Consider the following 19,255-nt stretch of genomic DNA (forward strand, 5'->3'; position numbering starts at 1 on the left):
TTAGCAAAGAATAGCAGGTTGCAACTTCTTTTAAGGTAATCAAGAGCTTCAGGAATGGAGAGCCGACCTCAGAAGCTATTTCATTAGAGTTGGCAAGCAGACACAGATGCGGTTTCCCGCTGCTTCTGTTTTATCTTGTTCTAGAAGTCTTAAAAAGCAAGGAGAATTTAAAAAAAAAAAAGAACGAAGGAAAACTCTGTAATATAAACATTAGATCAGGAAGGAAGGGACAAAAAGCTTCATAATCTGGAAACCATGTCATTCCTTTTTATAGAACGGCCTTGTGGAGACGTAATTCATGCAGCATACCCTCACTCAGCACAGTGAACAATCCCAGGTCCGGGGGAATATTTGGAGTTGGACAACCATCGCCACAACCACCTTTAGGATATTTGCATCGTGACCAAAAGAGAGCTGGTGCCCGCTGGCAGTCACTCTGACCTCCCCCCACCCCATCCGTGTCCTGAGCAAACACTAATCGACTCACCGTCTCTCCAGACTCACCTATTCTGGACACCCAGTTGAATTCGAATCACCCACCATGGGGCCTTTTATGCCCGGCTTCTTTCACTCAGCATCACGCGTGCAGGGCTCATCGTGTTGTAGCACGTGCCAGGACTTGACTTCCTTCTTTTCTCTCTTAATTGAAGAATACCTGACATGCAATATTACATTCATTTCAGGTGTACCACACAGCAAGTCAATATTTATATACGTTGCAAAATAGCATGATGAGCGTAGTTACACCATCTGTCACTGCGACGGTTGTTATTGGACTAGTCCCCGCTGTGTTCCCTGTTTCACACATTACACACCAGGTCTTATCTATCTTTTAACTGGAAGGTGGCAGCTCTCAATCCCCTTCACCTGTTTTACCCACCCCCACCCTCTCCCCTCTGGCAACCACCAGTTTGTTCTCTGTATCCATCAGTCTGTTCCTGTTTTCTTTGTTCACTTGTTTTTTAGATTCCACACATAAGTGAAGTCATACGGAATTTGTCTTTCTCTGACTGGCTTATCCACTTAGCATAATACCCTCTAGCTTCATCTGTGTTGTAGAAAATGGCAATGTGTCCTCCTTTTTATAGCTGAGTGATATTCCCCTGGGTAAATGTACCCCATCTTCTTTATCCATTTATGTACTGATGGACATTCGAGTGGCTTCCATGTCTTGGCGATTGTCAATAATGCTGCAGTGACTATAGGGGTGAGGTGTCTTTTTGAATGAGTGTTTTCATTTTCTCCAGATGAACACCAAGAAGTAGAATTCCACTTGATTTGCATTTCCCTGATAATGAGTGATGTGGAGCATCTTTTCATGTGCCTGTTGGCCATCTGGATGTCTTCCTTGAGGCAGAAAAAAAACATGCAAGCAAAAAGAGAGTTGGGTGAAATATTTAAAGTGTAGAAAGAAAAAAACATTAGCCTAGAATCCTGTACAGAAAGATCACCCTTCAAGCATGATAGAGAATGGAAACATCCAAACAGACAACCAAGAGAACTTGCTGAAAGTGGATCTACCTTGCATGAAATACTGTGAAAGGAGTTCTTTGTAGACAAAGAAAATAATACAGACCATATACTTAGATGGAAATAATGAAAGAAAGCTTCAGAGAAGGAATAAATGAAGGTAAAATAACATTCTTATATTTTCTTTAATCTTACCTGATCTAATAAATATTTGTTCAAAGCAATAATGGCAACAATATGCTGGGTGATCACTGCACATGGATGAGTGAAATGAATGACAATTATTTAATGAGGGATGTGAAGAACAAATGGGAATATTCTGTTAAAAGTTACCTGAATTGGCCACAAAATGGTTTAGTGTTCCTGAAAATAGCCTGAGGCTATTGTAAATGTCTATTGCAAACTCTAGGGCAACCAACTCAAAATTCTAAAAAGCAGTGTAGGGACGCCTGGGTGGCTCAGCGTTAAGTGTCTGCCTTCGGCTCAGGGTGTGATCCTGGAGACTCAGGATTAACTCCCACATCAGGCTCCCCGCATGGAGCCTGCTTCTCCCTCTGCCTATGTCTCTGCCTCTCTCTATGTGTCTCTCATGAATAAATACATAAAATCTAAAATAAGATTTATTTTTTAAAAAGCAGTGTAACCACCAAGAGAGGAGAGAAAAATGGAATTGTATAAAATGCTCAATTAAAACTGCAGAAAGCAGCAAGACGGAGGAGAACGAGCAACAGTGTACAAGTGCAATTCATTGAAAGCAGTTACTAACCTGGTAGATATTAATCCAACTGAATCACTAATCACTTCAACCAATTAAAAGAGAGACTTCCAGAGTATATTTTTAAAAGACCCTTCTCACCATTTGCTCTCTATAAGAAACTGACTTTAGATATAAAGACACAGATAAATTTTAAGTAAAGAGACAGAAAAAGATATCCCACACATACACTAATCAAAAGAAAACTGGAGAAACTATTAATTCCAGACAGCGCAGACTTCAGAATCAGGAAAATATCAGGGATTAAAAAGGATTCTACAGGGCAGCGTGGGTGGCTCAGCGGTTTAGCACCACCTTCAGCCCAGGGCATGGTCCTGGAGACCCAGGATGGAGTCCCACGTCCAGCTCCCTGCATGGAGCCTGCTTCTGCCTCTCTCTCTCTCTGTCACTTATGAATAAATAAATAAATAATCTTTAAAAAAAAGGATCCTACATAATGATGAAGGATCATCCCCAAAAGACATAATGATTAACATGTATGCATCTAACAACAAAGTTCCAAAATATATAAAGTAAAAACTGAGAGACCTGATACAACAGACAAACCCACTGTTGTAGTTAGAGACTTGAACACGTCTCCACCAAGTGATGGACTGATCCAGCGGGCAATCAGTAAGGATATGGTTGAACTGAACAGCTCTGTCAATCAACTGGATCCTACTGATATTTATAGAATAGGTCACCCAACAACAACAGAATACACATTCCGTTCAATCTCCCAAGAAGCATTCGCCAAGACAGATCCCGTGCAGGGCCATGAAACACACCTTACAGAATTTAAAAGAATGGAAATCATACAAAATATGCTCACAGACCATCATGCAATCAAATCAGAAGCCAATAACAGACAGCTTAAAAATCTCAAAATATCTGGAGATTAAATAACATTTTTTTGTAATACCTGGGCTATCTTCTTCATAGAAGTCTCAGGAGAAATTTTAAAATATTCTGAACTAAATGAAAATAACAGAGGGGCAAGATGGCAGGAGAGTAGGGTCCCCAAGTCACCTGTCCCCACCTGATAACCTTCAAATCATCCTGAAAATCTACGAATTCGGCCTGAGATGTAAAGAGAAAACAGCTGGAATGCTGCAGTGAGAAGAGTTCGCGCTTCTATCAAGGTAGGAAGACGGGGAAAAAGAAATAAAGAAACAAAGGCCTCCAAGGGGGAGGGGCCCCGCGAGGAGCCGGGCTGAGGCCGGGGCGAGTGTCCCCAGGACAGGAGAGCCTCGACCCGGAGAAGCAGGAGCTGCACCAACCTTCCCGGGCGGAAAGGGGCTCGCAGGGAGGTGGAGCAGGACCCAGGAGGGCGAGGATGCCCTCGGGCTCCCTGGGACACTAACAGACACCTGCTCGCCCAGGAGAGTGCGCCGAGCTCCCTAAGGGCGGTTCCGGCAGAGGAAGAGGCTCCGCCCGGAGGGGGCTGCGGGGGCGGGAGCGCGAATCCAACAGCGCAGGCCCTGGAGCACAGGGCGCGGGGACACAGCCCAGGATCCGGCCTCCCCCGAGATAGGCAGAAGCTGGGAGGGCCCAGGACAGCGAGGACGCTCCTGCCCCAGCTGAGCAGATCAGCGGCCCCGCCCCGGAGCCTCCAGGCCCTGCAGACGGAGACCTCCGTGGTGACTGCAGGGGCTGACTCCAGGGCTCCAGAGCTGGCCCCACCACTGGGGTTGTTCCTTCAGGGGCCTCACAGGGTAAACAACCCCCACTGAGCCCTGCACCAGGCAGGGGGCAGAGCAGCTCCCCCAAGTGCTAACACCTGAAAATCAGCACAACAGGCCCCTCCCCCAGAAGACCAGCTAGACGGACAAGTTCCAGGGGAAGTCAAGGGACTTAGAGTATACAGAATCAGAAGATACTCCCCCGTGCTTTTTTTTTTCTTTTTGATTTCTGATTGCTTCCCCCACCCTTTTTTTTTTCACCTTTCTTTCTTTTTCTTTCTCTTTTTCTTCTCTTTTTTCCTTTTTTTCTTCCTTTTTTCCTTTTTTCTTTTTCTCTTTTCTTTTCTTCTCTCTCTCTCTTTTTCTCCTTTTCCCAATATAACTTGTTTTTGGCCACTCTGCACTGAGCAAAATGACTAGAAGGAAAACCTCACCCCAAAAGAAGGAATCAGAAATAGTCCTCTCTCCCACAGAGTTACAAAATATGGATTACAATTCAATGTCAGAAAGCCAATTCAGAAGCACTATTATACAGCTACTGGTGGCTCTAGAAAAAAGCATAAAGGACTGAAGAGACTTCATGACTGCAGAATTTAGATCCAATCAGGCAGAAATTAAAAATCAATTGAATGAGATGCAATCCAAACTAGAAGTCCTAATGATGAGGGTTAACGAGGTGGAAGAACGAGTGAGTGACATAGAAGACAAGTTGATGGCAGAGAGGGAAACTGAGGAAAAAAGACACAGACAATTAAAAGACCATGAAGACAGATTAAGGGAAATAAACGACAGCCTAAGGAAGAAAAACCTACATTTAATTGGGGTTCCCAAGGGCGCCGAAAGGGACAGAGGGCCAGAATATGTATTTGAACAAATCCTAGCTGAAAACTTTCCTAATCTGGGAAGGGAAACAGGCATTCAGATCCAGGAAATAGAGAGATCCTCCCCTAAAATCAATAAAAACCGTTCAACACCTCGACATTTAATAGTGAAGCTTGCAAATTCCAAAGATAAAGAGAAGATCCTTAAAGCAGCAAGAGACAAGAAATCCCTGACTTTTATGGGGAGGAATATTAGGGTAACAGCAGACCTCTCCACAGAGACCTGGCAGGCCAGAAAGGACTGGCAGGATATATTCAGGGTCCTAAATGAGAAGAACATGCAACCAAGAATTCTTTATCCAGCAAGGCTCTCATTCAAAATGGAAGGAGAGATAAAGAGCTTCCAAGACAGGCAGGAACTGAAAGAATATGTGACCTCCAAACCAGCTCTGCAAGAAATTTTAAGGGGGACTCTTAAAATTCCCCTTTAAGAAGAAGTTCAGTGGAACAATCCACAAAAACAAGGACTGAATAGATATCATGATGACACTAAACTCATATCTGTCAATAGTAACTCTGAACGTGAACAGGCTTAATGACCCCATCAAAAGGCGCAGGGTTTCTGACTGGATAAAAAAGGAGGACCCATCTATTTGCTGTCTACAGGAGACTCATTTTAGACAGAAGGACACCTACAACCTGAAAATAAAAGGCTGGAGAACCATTTACCATTCAAATGGTCCTCAAAAGAAAGCAGGGGTAGTCATAAACTAAAATTTACCCCGAAGACTGTAGTGAGAGATGAAGAGGGACACTATCTCATACTTAAAGGATCTATCCAACAAGAGGACTTAACAATCCTCAATATATATGCCCCGAACGTGGGAGCTGCCAAATATTTAAATCAATTAATAACCGAAGTGAAGAAATACTTAGATAATAATACACTTATACTTGGTGACTTCAATGTAGCTCTTTCTACCCTCGATAGGTCTTCTAAGCACAACATCTCCAAAGAAACGAGAGCTTTAAATGATACACTGGACCAGATGGATTTCACAGATATCTACAGAACTTTACATCCAAACTCAACTGAATACACATTCTTCTCAAGTGCACATGGAACTTTCTCCAGAATAGACCACATACTGGGTCACAAAGTGGATCTGAACCGATACCAAAACATTGGGATCGTCCCCTGCATATTCTCAGACCATAATGCCTTGAAATTAGAACTAAATCACAACAAGAAGTTTGGAAGGACCTCAAACACGTGGAGGTTAAGGACCATCCTGCTAAAAGATGAAAGGGTCAACCAAGAAATTAAGGAAGAATTAAAAAGATTCATGGAAACTAATGAGAATGAAGATACAACCGTTCAAAATCTTTGGGATGCAGCAAAAGCAGTCCTAAGGGGGAAATACATCGCAATACAAGCATCCATTCAAAAACTGGAAAGAACTCAAATACAAAAGCTAACCTTACACATAAAGGAGCTAGAGAAAAAACAGCAGATGGACCCACGCCCAACAGAAGAAGAGAGTTAATTAAAATTCGAGCAGAACTCAATGAAATCGAGACCAGAAGAACTGTGGAACAGATCAACAGAACCAGGAGTTGGTTCTTTGAAAGAATTGAGAAGATAGTTAAACAATTAGCCAACCTTATTAAAAAGAAGAGAGAGAAGACTCAAATTAATAAAATCATGAATGAGAAAGGAGAGATCACTACCAACACTAAGGAAATACAAACGATTTTAAAAACATATTATGAACAGCTATTTGCCAATAAATTAGGCAATCTAGAAGAAATGGACGCATTCCTGGAAAGCCACAAACTACCAAAACTGGAACAGGAAGAAATAGAAAACCTAAACAGGCCAATAACCAGGGAGGAAATTGAAGCAGTCATCAAAAACCTCCCAAGACACAAGAGTCCAGGGCCAGATGGCTTCCCAGGGGAATTCTATCAAATGTTTAAAGAAGAAATCATACCTATTCTACTAAAGCTGTTTGGAAAGATAGAAAGAGATGGAGTACTTCCAAATTCGTTCTATGAGGCCAGCATCACCTTAATTCCAAAACCAGACAAAGACCCCACCAAAAAGGAGAATTACAGACCAATATCCCTGATGAACATGGATGTAAAAATTCTCAACAAAATACTAGCCAATAGGATCCAACAGTACATTAGGAAATTATTCACCATGACCAAGTGGGATTTATCCCCGGGACACAAGGCTGGTTCAACACTCGTAAAACAATCAATGTGATTCATCATATCAGCAAGAGAAAAACCAAGAACCATATGATCTTCTCATTAGATGCAGAGAAAGCATTTGACAAAATACAGCATCCATTCCTGATCAAAACTCTTCAGAGTGTAGGGATAGAGGGAACTTTCCTCGACATCTTAAAAGCCATCTACGAAAAGCTCAGCAAATATCATTCTCAATGGGGAAGCACTGGGAGCCTTTCCCCTAAGATCAGGAACAAGACAGGGATGTCCACTCTCACCACTGCTATTCAACATAGTACTGGAAGTCCTAGACTCAGCAATTAGACAACAAAAAGACATTAAAGGCATTCAAATTGGCAAAGAAGAAGTCACACTCTCCCTCTTCACCGATGACATGATACTCTACATAGAAAACCCAAAAGTCTCCACCCCAAGATTGCTAGAACTCATACAGCAATTCGGTAGCGTGGCAGGATACAAAATCAATGCCCAGAAATCAATGGCATTTCTATACACTAACAATGAGACTGAAAAAAGAGAAATTAAGGAGTCAATCCCATTTACAATTGCACCCAAAAGCATAAGATACCTAGGAATAAACCTCACCAAAGAGGTAAAGGATCTATACCCTAAAAACTATAGAACACTTCTGAAAGAAATTGAGGAAGACACAAAGAGATGGAAAAATATTCCATGCTCATGGATTGGCAGAATTAATATTGTGAAAATGTCAATGTTACCCAGGGCAATTTACACGTTTAATGCAATCCCTATTAAAATACCATGGACTTTCTTCAGAGAGTTAGAACAAATTATTTTAAGATTTGTGTGGAATCAGAAAAGACCCCGAATAGCCAGGGGAATTTTAAAAAAGAAAACCATATCTGGGGGCATCACAATGCCAGATTTCAGGTTGTACTACAAAGCTGTGGTCATCAAGACAGTGTGGTACTGGCACAAAAACAGACACATAGATCAATGGAATAGAATAGAGAACCCAGAAGTGGACCCTGAACTTTATGGTCAACTAATATTCAATAGAGGAGGAAAGACTATCCATTGGAAGAAAGACAGTCTCTTCAATAAATGGCACTGGGAAATTTGGACATCCACATGCAGAAGAATGAAACTAGACCACTCTCTTTCACCATACACAAAGATAAACTCAAAATGGATGAAAGATCTAAATGTGAGACAAGATTCCATCAAAATCCTAGAGGAGAACACAGGCAACACCCTCTTTGAACTTGGCCACAGCAACTTCTTGCAAGATACATCCATGAAGGCAAGGGAAACAGAAGCAAAAATGAATTAATTATTGGGACTTCATCAAGATAAAAGGCTTCTGCACAACAGAAGAAACAGTCAACAAAACTAATATTCAACCTACAGAATGGGAGAAGATATTTGCAAATGACGTATCAGATAAAGGGCTAGTATCCAGGATCTATAAAGAACTTATTAAACCCAACAGCAAAGAAACAAACAATCCAATCATCAAATGGGCAGAAGACATGAACAGAAATCTCACAGAGGAAGACACAGACGTGGCCAACAAGCACATGAAAGAATGCTCCACATCACTGGCCATCAGGGAAATACAAATCAAAACCACAACGAGAGACCACCTCACACCAGTGAGAATGGGGAAAATTAACAAGGCAGGAAACCACAACTGTTGGAGAAGATGTGGAGAAAGGGGAACCCTCCTGCACTGTTGGTGGGAATGTGAACTGGTGCAGCCACTCTGGAAAACAGTGTGGAGGTTCCTCAAAGAGTTAAAAATAGACCTGCCCTACGACCCGGCAATTGCACTGTTGGGGATTTACCTCAAAGATACAGATGCAATGAAATGCCGGGACACCTGCACCCCGATGTTTCTAGCAGCAATGTCCACAATAGCCAAACTGTGGAAGGAGCCTCGGTGTCCATCAAAAGATGAATGGATAAAGAAGATGTGGTTTATGTATACAATGGACTATTACTCAGCCATCAGAAACGACAAATACCCACCATTTGCTTCAACATGGATGGAACTGGAGGGTATTATGCTGAGTGAAGTAAGTCAATCGGAGAAGGACAGTGTATGTTCTCATTCATTTGGGGAATATAAATAATAGTGAAAGGGAATATAAGGGAAGGGAGAAGAAATGTGTGGGAAATATCAGAAAGGGAGACAGAACATAAAGACTCCTAACTCTGGGAAACGAACTAGGGGTGGTGGAAGGGGAGGAGGGCGGGGGGTAGGGGTGAGTGGGGACGGGCACTGAAGGGGACACTTGACGGGATGAGCACTGGGTGTTATTCTGTATGTTGGTAAATTGAACACCAATAAAAAATTAATTTATTAAAAAAAAAGAAAATAACAACTTATCAAACCAGGTGGGATATAATGAAAGCATGGCCTAGAAGGAAATTTATAGCATTGAATGCATGTATTAAAGAAGAAGAAAAATCTAAAATCAATAAGTTAAGCTTCCACCTAAGGAAGCTAAAGAATGAAGAGCAATATAAACCTAAAGCAAGGAAAAGAAAATTAAAAAAATAAAATTTGGAGTAGATATTGATGACATTAGAAATAGGATATTCATAGGAAAAGTCAATGAAATCAAAAAGTTCCTTCTTCAAAAAGATCAAAACTCATAAAATGTTATCCAGGCCAACAAGATGAAAAAGAGAAGACACAACTTATTAACATCAATGATGGAAGAGGAGTCATCACTCTTGATTTCATGGACACAAAAGGATAGTAAAGATTATGAATAACTCTATGACCACAAATTTGATAATTAGATGAAATGGACCAATTCCTTGAAAGAAAACAGCAGCCAAAACTCACATGAGGGAAAGCATGCCATCTGAATCTAAATCCATTAAATCAGTTGAATCAAAAATTTAAAACATCCCAAAAAAAAAGCACCAGGCCCACATGGTCACACTGGCGAATTCTACCAAATATATCACCAATACCATTCCTCTCCAACTTCTTCCAGGAAATAGAAGCACAAGGACAATTTCCTATGTCGTTTCATGAGGCTACCGTTGCACTAATGCTAAAACCAGATAAAGGTGTTACGAGAATGGAAACTCACAGACCAACATTCATTATGAACAAAGAGGCGAAAATCCTCATCAAAACATTCTTTTACACCAGACCTAAAGATAAACTCAAAATGGATGAAATGTCTAAATGTGAGACAAGAATCCATCAAAATCCTAGAGGAGAACACAGGGGAAACCCTCCTGCACTGTTGGTGGGAATGTGAACTGGTGCAGCCACTCTGGAAAACTGTGTGGAGGTTCCTCAAAGAGTTAAAAATAGATCTGCTCTGACCCAGCAACTGCACTGCTGGGGATTTACCCCAAAGATACAGATGCAGTGAAACGCCGGGACCCCTGCACCCCGATGTCTCTAGCAGCAATGTCCACAATAGCCAAACTGTAGAAGGAGCCTCAGTGTCCATCGACAGATGAATGGATACAGAAGCTGTGGTCTATGTATACAATGGAATGTTACTCAGCCATCAGAAAGGACAAATACCCACCATCTGCTTCAACGTAGATGGAACTGGAGGGTATTATGCTGAGTGAAGTAAGTCAATCGGAGAAAGACAAACATTATATGGTCTCATTCATTTGGGAATATAAAAAATAGTGAAAGGGAATAAAGGGGAAAAGAGAGAAAATGAGTGGGAAATATCAGTAAGGGAGACAGAACATGGAAGACTCCTAACTCTGGGAAAGGAACAAGGGGTAGTCAAAGGGGAGGTGGGCAGGGGGTGAAGGTGACTGGGTGACGGGCAGTGAGGGGGGCACTTGATGGGATGAGCACTGGGTGATATGCTAGATATTGGCAAATTGAACTCTAATAAAAGTATATATATATATAATTTAAAAAACAGTAGCAAATTGAATCCAACAATGTGCAAAAATAAATATATGCCTGCATCAAGTAGGGCTGATTCCAAATATACATTCAATTAATGTACATCATCACATCAACCGGTTAAAGAAGAAAGATCACGTGGTTATACCATAGGTACGGAAAATGCTTTTGACAAAATCCGACACATCGTTGATGATGGAACCTCTCAGCACACTAAGACTAGAAGAGAATTTTCTCAACTTGATAAAGAACGTCGACAAAAAACTTACATCTGGTCCCGTATATCATGTTGAAAACCTAGGTGTTCACCCCTAAGATCAGGAACCGGGTGAGTTTGCTCCCTCTCACCCCTCTTATTAACATTGTACTGGAAGTATTAACTAAGCAAGATAAGAAAGAAACCAATCTGAGAAGGCCGCATGCTGCATAATTCCCACTATAGGATATTCTGTGAAAGGCAAAACTATACAGACAATCAATTAAAAAAAAAGAAATCAGTGGTCACCAGGGGTTAGGAATAGGTGAAGCTCAGGGGTTTTTAGGGCAGGCGAAGTGATCGGAATTCTGTAACAGTGGACACAGGACATTGTACATTGGTTGAACCCCATGGGATGACAATATAGAGTGAACCTTTGTGCCAACCGTGGACTTTGGATAACAGTAATGTATTGATAATGGTTCACCAGGTGTGACAAATGTATCCCCCTAATGCAAGATAACAAAAACAGGAAGAATGGAGGAGAAGTCTGTAGAAACTCTCTGTACTATCTGCTCAATTTTTCTGGAAGGCTAAAACTGTTCCAAAAAATAAAGTCTGTTAAATTTTTTTAAACAAAGAAAACATATGGGGTGCCTGTGTGGCTCAGCGGTTGAGCATCTTGCCTTCAGCTCAGGGTGTGAGCCCCGGGGTCCTGGGATCGGGCCCTGCATCAGGCTCCCCGCAAGGAGCCTGCTTCTCCCTCTGCCTGTGTCTCAGCCTCTCTCTCTGTGTCTCTCACAAATAAATAAATAAAATCCTAAAAAAAAAAAAAAAAAAGACGGTGTCATTTCTGCAAAGTCAATGCATACGTGTATCGTAATTCCAGTCCAACCTCAACAGCGTGCTTCGTGGAACCTGAGAAGCTCGCCCTAGAACTCATCTGGACAAGCAAGCAAAGGCTCAGAACTGGCTAAGAAAACACGGAAGTACAGAACAGGGGAATGGGATGCGTCGCCCCGAAGGGCAGAGAGCAGTCACGGGGGCAGATACTAGCACAGGAACAGAAGAATGAGCCTGTGAAGCAGGACTCACAGAAACAGACCCAAAAAGCTGATACTCACAGAGTGACATGATGATCAGTAGGTGGGGGGCCCCCTCCCACCCCCATACCTGGGAGTAAGGAAAGAGCTGAACCCCCCCAACCCCTCAGCCCTCCAGCCCCCCAGGGACCAGGGCTCAGCTCCAAAGCTCAGTCTCTGAGTGGGGAGTGCGAGGAACTGCTCCTGAGCGCCCCTGCTTCCAGCCAGAGATCTGCAAACCTCCAGAGGGAGACCGCAGGACCTTAGGCTTGAAACTATTTCTACTGTTTTCCAGCTCCGATGCCCAACATCCATCCAATCGATATGAGCCAAGCACACAGCAAGGCAAAGCGCGAACCGGTAGGGAACAAATGAATTATTCTGCAAATGTCGCTGCAATGAGTGTTCATGTACAGAAAATAAAATTTGAACCCTGATGTAGCCCTGCAGCGCACGAGGCTGGAGGCCTGGCTAAAATATTTTGCAGCAGCAATACGCTGTTTCTGCAAGTTCGAATTACGTATTCGCAGCCGATCCAGCCGATGAGTGCGGCTGGGATGTGTGTGTGAGCACGACCCTCAGGACGCCGGCTTATGGTGGGGACTCGCAGGGGCCCGCGGGGATGGTGGCGGGTTGCACTGCGGTGTTCGGGGCCTGAGAGCTGCCCCGGTGTCAACGTCCTCGTAAAGGCCCCCGGGATCTCCAGTCACGTTACATCAAAACTCCACCATAAATACTTTATGTGGTCAAAGAAAAGCTCCTTTAAGAAGCCACATTCCAGAGTCCAGTATCGTCTCCTGGGTGGCATTTGCTCACAACACCAACCCCCCGGGCTGCGTTGTGCATAGACCGCAGAATAGTGACCAGAAACCCCAGGCTTGCGGTCTCCGCTCCGTGAGCCCCTGACCAACATGCAGTGAGCGCTTGGCAACACCCGGCAGGGCCTGCACCCAGCACGGCCCCACCTCACCCGACACACTCAGCCCCACTTCTAGTGGATTAAAAAAAAACAAAAAAACAAAAAAGATCTACGTGGTAGAAAGAAAGTTCTGAAAATTCGTAAAGAAAATATGGGAGCACGGGAGATTTCTTAACACTCACACGCAGGTGCGCACACACCCCCACACACAAACCCACGAACTAGGAAGGCAGGGAATTGTGTTCATCAGAGAGACAGCACACAGGGAAGCCGGCGCCCGGAGGGGAGGTGATTCCAGCCAACATACCGGAGCAGGCGTCAGTACTTGGAACATATAAAGGCACCACGGGCATGCCACCGAAAAGAAAACGGGAATTTGAGTTCTGCGGGGAAGCAGAACCAATCAGGAGATAGATACTCAGTGTTTGTTTTAAGGAATCAGCTCACACAGTTACGGGGGCTGGCGGGTCTGACGTCCCCTGGCCACGCCAGTGGGCTGGAAACAGAGGCAGGAGTTTGTCGTTGTGATCGTAGGGCAGTTTCTTCTTTTCTGGGAAATCTCAGCAACAGCTTTACGAGTCCTTCAACTGATTGGGTGTGGCCCACCCACACCTTTACTTAACGTCTGCCTACTGTAGGCATCAACCACATCTATGGGATACCATCACAGCAACCCCCAGGCCGGGGTTTGATTAAGTACCTGGTTCCCATAGCCTCATCAGGCCGATACCTGAAAAGTAGCCGTCACATCCCTAAAGGTGACGGGATGCGCACAGAGGCTACCGGCAGGGAAGCGCACGTACCCAGCACAACATCCCAGCAGCATGGCAGACGGCCCGTCCGACCACACCGTGGGTTGTTGAGGGTGTGGAGGGACCAGATGGCGGCTGCAAAGAACAGGGGTCGAGGCCTGGGACAGCTCCTGAGCGACCCAATGCTGCGCTTTCCCTCTTCAGCCCCAGAGCGGGGTGGCCAGGGATGGCATGCTGGCCCTGGCGTGTCTCGGCCCTGGCACAGCACAGGGCAGCTGTGTCCACAGCAGCCAACCCCCGCCCCCGAGAGCAGGAATGGAGGGACAAGCCCCCATCGGTGCTACGCAGCCAGTCAAGATCAATGGGCTCCTGGGTAGATTTTGAAAAAAATAAAAATAAAACACGGAGATTCCACTCATAGGGAATTTCAAGCACACAAACAATACTGGATATTGTTTATGCACAAATAGAGTAAAAGAATAAGAATAACGTCCACCAAACCCAGTGTGGGGGCTGCTTCCTCAGAAAGAGGGAGAGAAAGGGGCTTTGAGCGAAAATGTGATTTTTAATCTTTCAAAAACAAAGTATCTGCAGCCAATGTCTCAAAATGCCAATATGCTTCAAATCTCGCTGGTGAATATATAGATGCGGAGCGCATTTTCTCCTACTCCTCTAGATTAGGGCTTGGCCAGCTTTTCCTGTAAATGCCTAAACTAATGGCCGTGGCTGTGTTCCGATAAAACTTTATTTACAAAATCACCAGCCAGACAGATTTGCCAACCCCTAGTCCAGATGATTCAAATTCTTCAATCTTTTTTTCCACTCCCGTCAGCCTGTCCTTTGCTCTGAGGCAAACTGCAATGACAAAGGGACCGAGGGGGAGGAGGCCACCACCCCACCCCAGACACCACACAGAGTGGACACGCAGACGGAGCGGGGCCGCCGACCCAGCCGCTCACGCACGAGCCCTTGCCACCCGTGGCCAGACCCTCCCCGTCCGGCATCCTCCGTCCTAATTGGTTGGGCTCAGATCTGCAAGGGTGTTCAGGGTTCTTCACTTTTTTCTCCTGCAAGGTCCTCAAAGCAGAAGCTGCAGAGTCAGCTCCAGATCTTGGAAACAGAATCACCAATTTCTGGGCAACAAGCGGCCGCTGTTTCATCCCGAGGCTGCAGACCCCGCATGCTCCGTGCTCCTCATGAGAGGGACTCCCGTGGGGTCCACCGGCCTCCAGACCCCGCTCACCCAGCATTCGATGGCCCCAGGCCGACCCCAGGTGCCCCCCAGCAAAGCCACGGGCTCCCTGGAGCAGAAGCGGGCCCAGCTGCAGGACACATGGTGGGGACACAGTGGGCGTTCGCCGCACCCGTGGGTCAGCCGTGCTCGTGGAGGCTGACGTGTCACAGGCCGAGGATCCCCTCGGTTCCCTGGAAACTCTGAGTTACAGGTGACCATGGTATCCTGAGCTCCAGCCCGTGGGCTGCAGCCTGGATGGCAGTCACCCTCCGTGTTTCACATGGACCCCGGCCCTGGGGCCACCAAGGGGCTGGGAACCCGGCTGCAGGTGATGCAGGGACAGGAGCTCAGAAACAACCCACCTTAGTGCCATTTTACTCAAAGCAGCCTCACCGCTGTGCAGCCAGGGGATGAGGGGACGGTGGGACGGGCAGCTCGCAGGCCCAAGGGTTCCTGTGGGGTCGGCGCTGACTCGATGACAGAGCCTCACGGATGCAGGATGACAAGCAGTCAAGGGTGCGGGCTCCGAGCACAGAGAATCTTAACACGGGCGAGATTTATCGGCCTGTCACGCACCAGATGTACTTACAATAAAACCTGACATCATGAGTTTCTGGAACAAATATTTCCTTATTTCATGCCCTGGCTTTGGACCCCGTCCAGCTCCAAGTGGCCCCATGTGCGTGGGCAAACAGCAACCCGGAGCCTGGTATGTGGGGAGCAGGCAGCAGGCGGTCCCCTCAGGTCTGGATCTTGAGCACACGCCACCCACCCCTGGTTCCCGGGGCAGTCACACCTCCGACGTGCTAGTTCCTGAGGAGCCCGTGCAGCACAGGGACAGGTGACGAACGTTCCTCAAGCCTCGGGGCTCTCCGTGAACTGGCAGGGGACCCTCCCTGAGTGCCTGGAGGGGTGTCATGTGGTTTCGGTGACTAAGTGAGCAAATGCCAGGAGGGCTACCCTCGGGACATCGCGCCACAGGGACACGCACGGGGAATGGTGCACGAAGCCCCCGGGCCAGCCCGCGGTCACGTCTGCCCTGAGGACCCGCTGGACCCCGGGAAGAGTCTCACCCTCACCGTCCACGGGAAGGAGGTGAAGAGCAGGAGGGAGGACGTGTCTTTCCGAGCACGCGCAGTGTCTGTGGAACCAAGCTCGGGACTTCGACACATCTCTCCTTCTGATCCCAGCCACGGCTCCCAGGACCATCCACAGCGTCCCGTAGACAACAGGATCCCGATGAACCGACACCACTGGTCCCCGTCAAGAGCACAGCCTACTTATTTCCAGTAGGACGCTGTGCCATAGACGTCCAGGTCAAATATGGCCCAATAGTTTGGTTTTTCGAAAAAAAAAAAAAAAAAAAACAGAGGTACAGAGTTTGGAGGAATCTTGTTGGGGTTTAGAAACTGCTTTGAGTTTTTTTTTGTTTTTGTTTTTGTTTTTGTTTTTGTTTTTGTTTTTGTTTTTGGAGATTTTGTTAAAACCCTTTGTCAAAGCCTGTTTGCAGGGGGAGGGCGGCTCATGGGGCTACAGCTGGCCTACAGTGTGAAGTGGAGCGGTGGCCATGCCTGAGCAAGCTGTACCTGAAGGTGCTCTGCTCTGCAGGACGCTTCACCAGGGAAAGGCGCTCCAGAGGTGCAGGCAGTGTCGGCAGGCCTGAGGGCAGGGTGTACCGTGACGTGGGCTCTCAAGGGTAGGGATGCCCGTGGATCCACTGAGAGCGCGTGAGCCTCTCGGGGCCAGGGCGCAATGAACGTTGGCCGACGATGAACACACTTACCTGCCCTTTTTCTCCCCGGAATATTTTCGAACACGGCTTCTCCCCGGCCCCCAACCTCCTTCCCAGCATCACATTCGGCGTGAAGGGCGAAGCTCCGGTTGTCTGGAGACCACCTGTGGACCCTCTCGGCTTGGACAGGGAGAGAACGGCTCTTTGAGATGAAGCTGTTGGTCACCACGGTGCTTCTGGGCCTCGGCCAGGCCGGGCGCAAAGCTGGGGGACCCCTTGGCTCAGCAGGCTTGGTGGGGGACCCTGGGACACCAGCAGAGACAGGCAGCTGAGGCCGGGGTCCTCCGACTCCAGTGCGCATCGGCATCCCCCGGACAGCCGGGAGCAGATCCAGGCCCAAGCTCAGAGCACCGGGTTCAGGGGGTCGGGGTGCCTGAGCATCTGCATTTCTAGCAAGTTCCGGGGTACTGCGCTGCTAGTAGGCGGGGCCGGCCTTTGGAAGCATGGCCCACGGAAGGGGAGGATGCCTGTCCAGCCCCTGGTCACCGTGGCCCCTACAGGAGGGGGTGGCCAGGTCCCCGCCCGATGGAGGACACCCCACGCCGCTGGGAGTTGCATCCTGGGTCCCTTCTCGACAGCACGAGGATCACACCCCTGCCTACCCTGCAAAACCAGGAGGATGGAATCAGGAAAACGGCCTCACGGGGCTTCTGGGTTCAGTTCTGTGTGGATCAGGCCCCACCTGATGCCCCAGTCCCATGCGTCACCCCACAGCGGCCACCGACCCTCCCAGAGTCTCCCTGGAATCGCCTCCCGAGAGCCGGACACCTCACCTGTACCCTTTACTCTGCTGGCAGCCTCCTCACATGGCTCACCTGCTAGTATCCTGGCCACCACCCCTGTGCCCGGGAGCCCCACCTGTGCCCCTTTACTCAGCGGCATCCAGGCCCCCCACCCTGGCCTTGCTGCCAGCAGCTGGAGGTCACCGGGATACAGAAACCAGCCAAGTCGAGGTGCTCACCCTGCTGGAGGTGACCATGTGGCAGCGGAAACATGCCCTGACGGACCCGTGAGGTGGGCAGCGGGGACCTGATGAAGGGGAAGGGAGCACAACCCCGTGCACCCCACACATGTTGTGTGTGTACCTGCTGTGCACTAGTGTGTGCACCTCCTGTGCATTGGTGTGTCACTGTGTGCAGCTGTGTCTTTGTGTGCACCTGTTGTGTCGCTGTGTGCACCTGCTGTGTGTCTGTGTACACCTGCTGTGTGTACACCTGTTGTGTGTCTGTGTGCACCTGCTGGGTATACACCTGTTGTGTGTCTCTGTGCACCTGCTGTGTATACACCTGGTGTGTGTACACCTGTTGTGTGTCTGTGCACACCTCCTACGTATTCATGTTCAGCTATTGTGTGTGTCCACCTGGTGTGCACTGGTGTGTCTTTGTGCACCTACTGTGTGCCTGTGTGCACCTGCTGCACACTGGTGTGTCTGTGCGTGCACCTGCTGTGTCAGGGTGGGCATCTCTAAAACCAATGTGTGTGCACCTACTATGTGTGTGCACCTGCTACTGCCTATCGATGCGTCAGTGTGTGCACCTGCTGCATATCTGTGTCCATCTGCTGTGCCAATGCGTGTGCACACACCAGATGCCACGGTGCACACCTGCTGCATGTTGGCGCCTGGCCACTTTGGGCTTGGATCCCATCAAATCCTCACAAGCACAGGGCGTAGCTACACCGCTTCCCAGGTTACAGACAAGCAGACAGGCTCGGGACACTAAAGGCGTTGCGGCATGTGCACGGCGGAGGTGGGGCAAGACCCCATGTCCAGGTCCGCGCCCTCCGAGCCCTGCCCCCTCCTTTGCCCTGTCCCAAATACTCCACATGCCCCCCTGCCCTGGACAAAGGCTCATCCCAGAATCGTGACTCCCCACTCCTAGGTCTGAGGACTTGGCTCCAACAGACTCAGAGGGGACCTGACCCTGCTTCCGTGAGCCGCGAGCCTCGGTGTCCGGAGCCCGAAGAGCACTCTCAGCCTCACCAAGCACCCACTTTCCCAAGCACCCATCTGAGTTGGGCTGAATGGCAGCCCCTGAAAGGAAGTGTCCAGAACCTGTACATGTGACCCTAGTTGGGAAACGGGAGTTTGCAGATGTAATGAAGTCCTGGACGTCCAGGTGGAGCCCTGAATCCAACTGCAAGTGTTCTCAGAAGAAACAGAAAAGAAGACACGGACTTGGGGAGAGGCCCGTGACGACATGGGGGGGCTGGTGCTGCAGCCACAGCCCAGGAGCCGGGGCCACCGGCAGGCAGCAGAGGCCGGAAGGGGCCATCCCAGAGCCTCAGAGGGAGCTCGGCCCTGCTGACCCCGGGATTTCAGAGGGAGGGACTCGAGGTCTGTCGTTTCAAACCCCCTCCCCGTCCACGGGGCACGAATGCACCTTCCTGCCGTGACCCAGATGCACCTCCCCGTCGGGCAGCTCTGTGGG

Source organism: Canis lupus, chromosome 11 (assembly GCF_048164855.1).
Source record: "Canis lupus baileyi chromosome 11, mCanLup2.hap1, whole genome shotgun sequence".
In the NCBI taxonomy this organism is placed as follows: domain Eukaryota; kingdom Metazoa; phylum Chordata; class Mammalia; order Carnivora; family Canidae; genus Canis; species Canis lupus.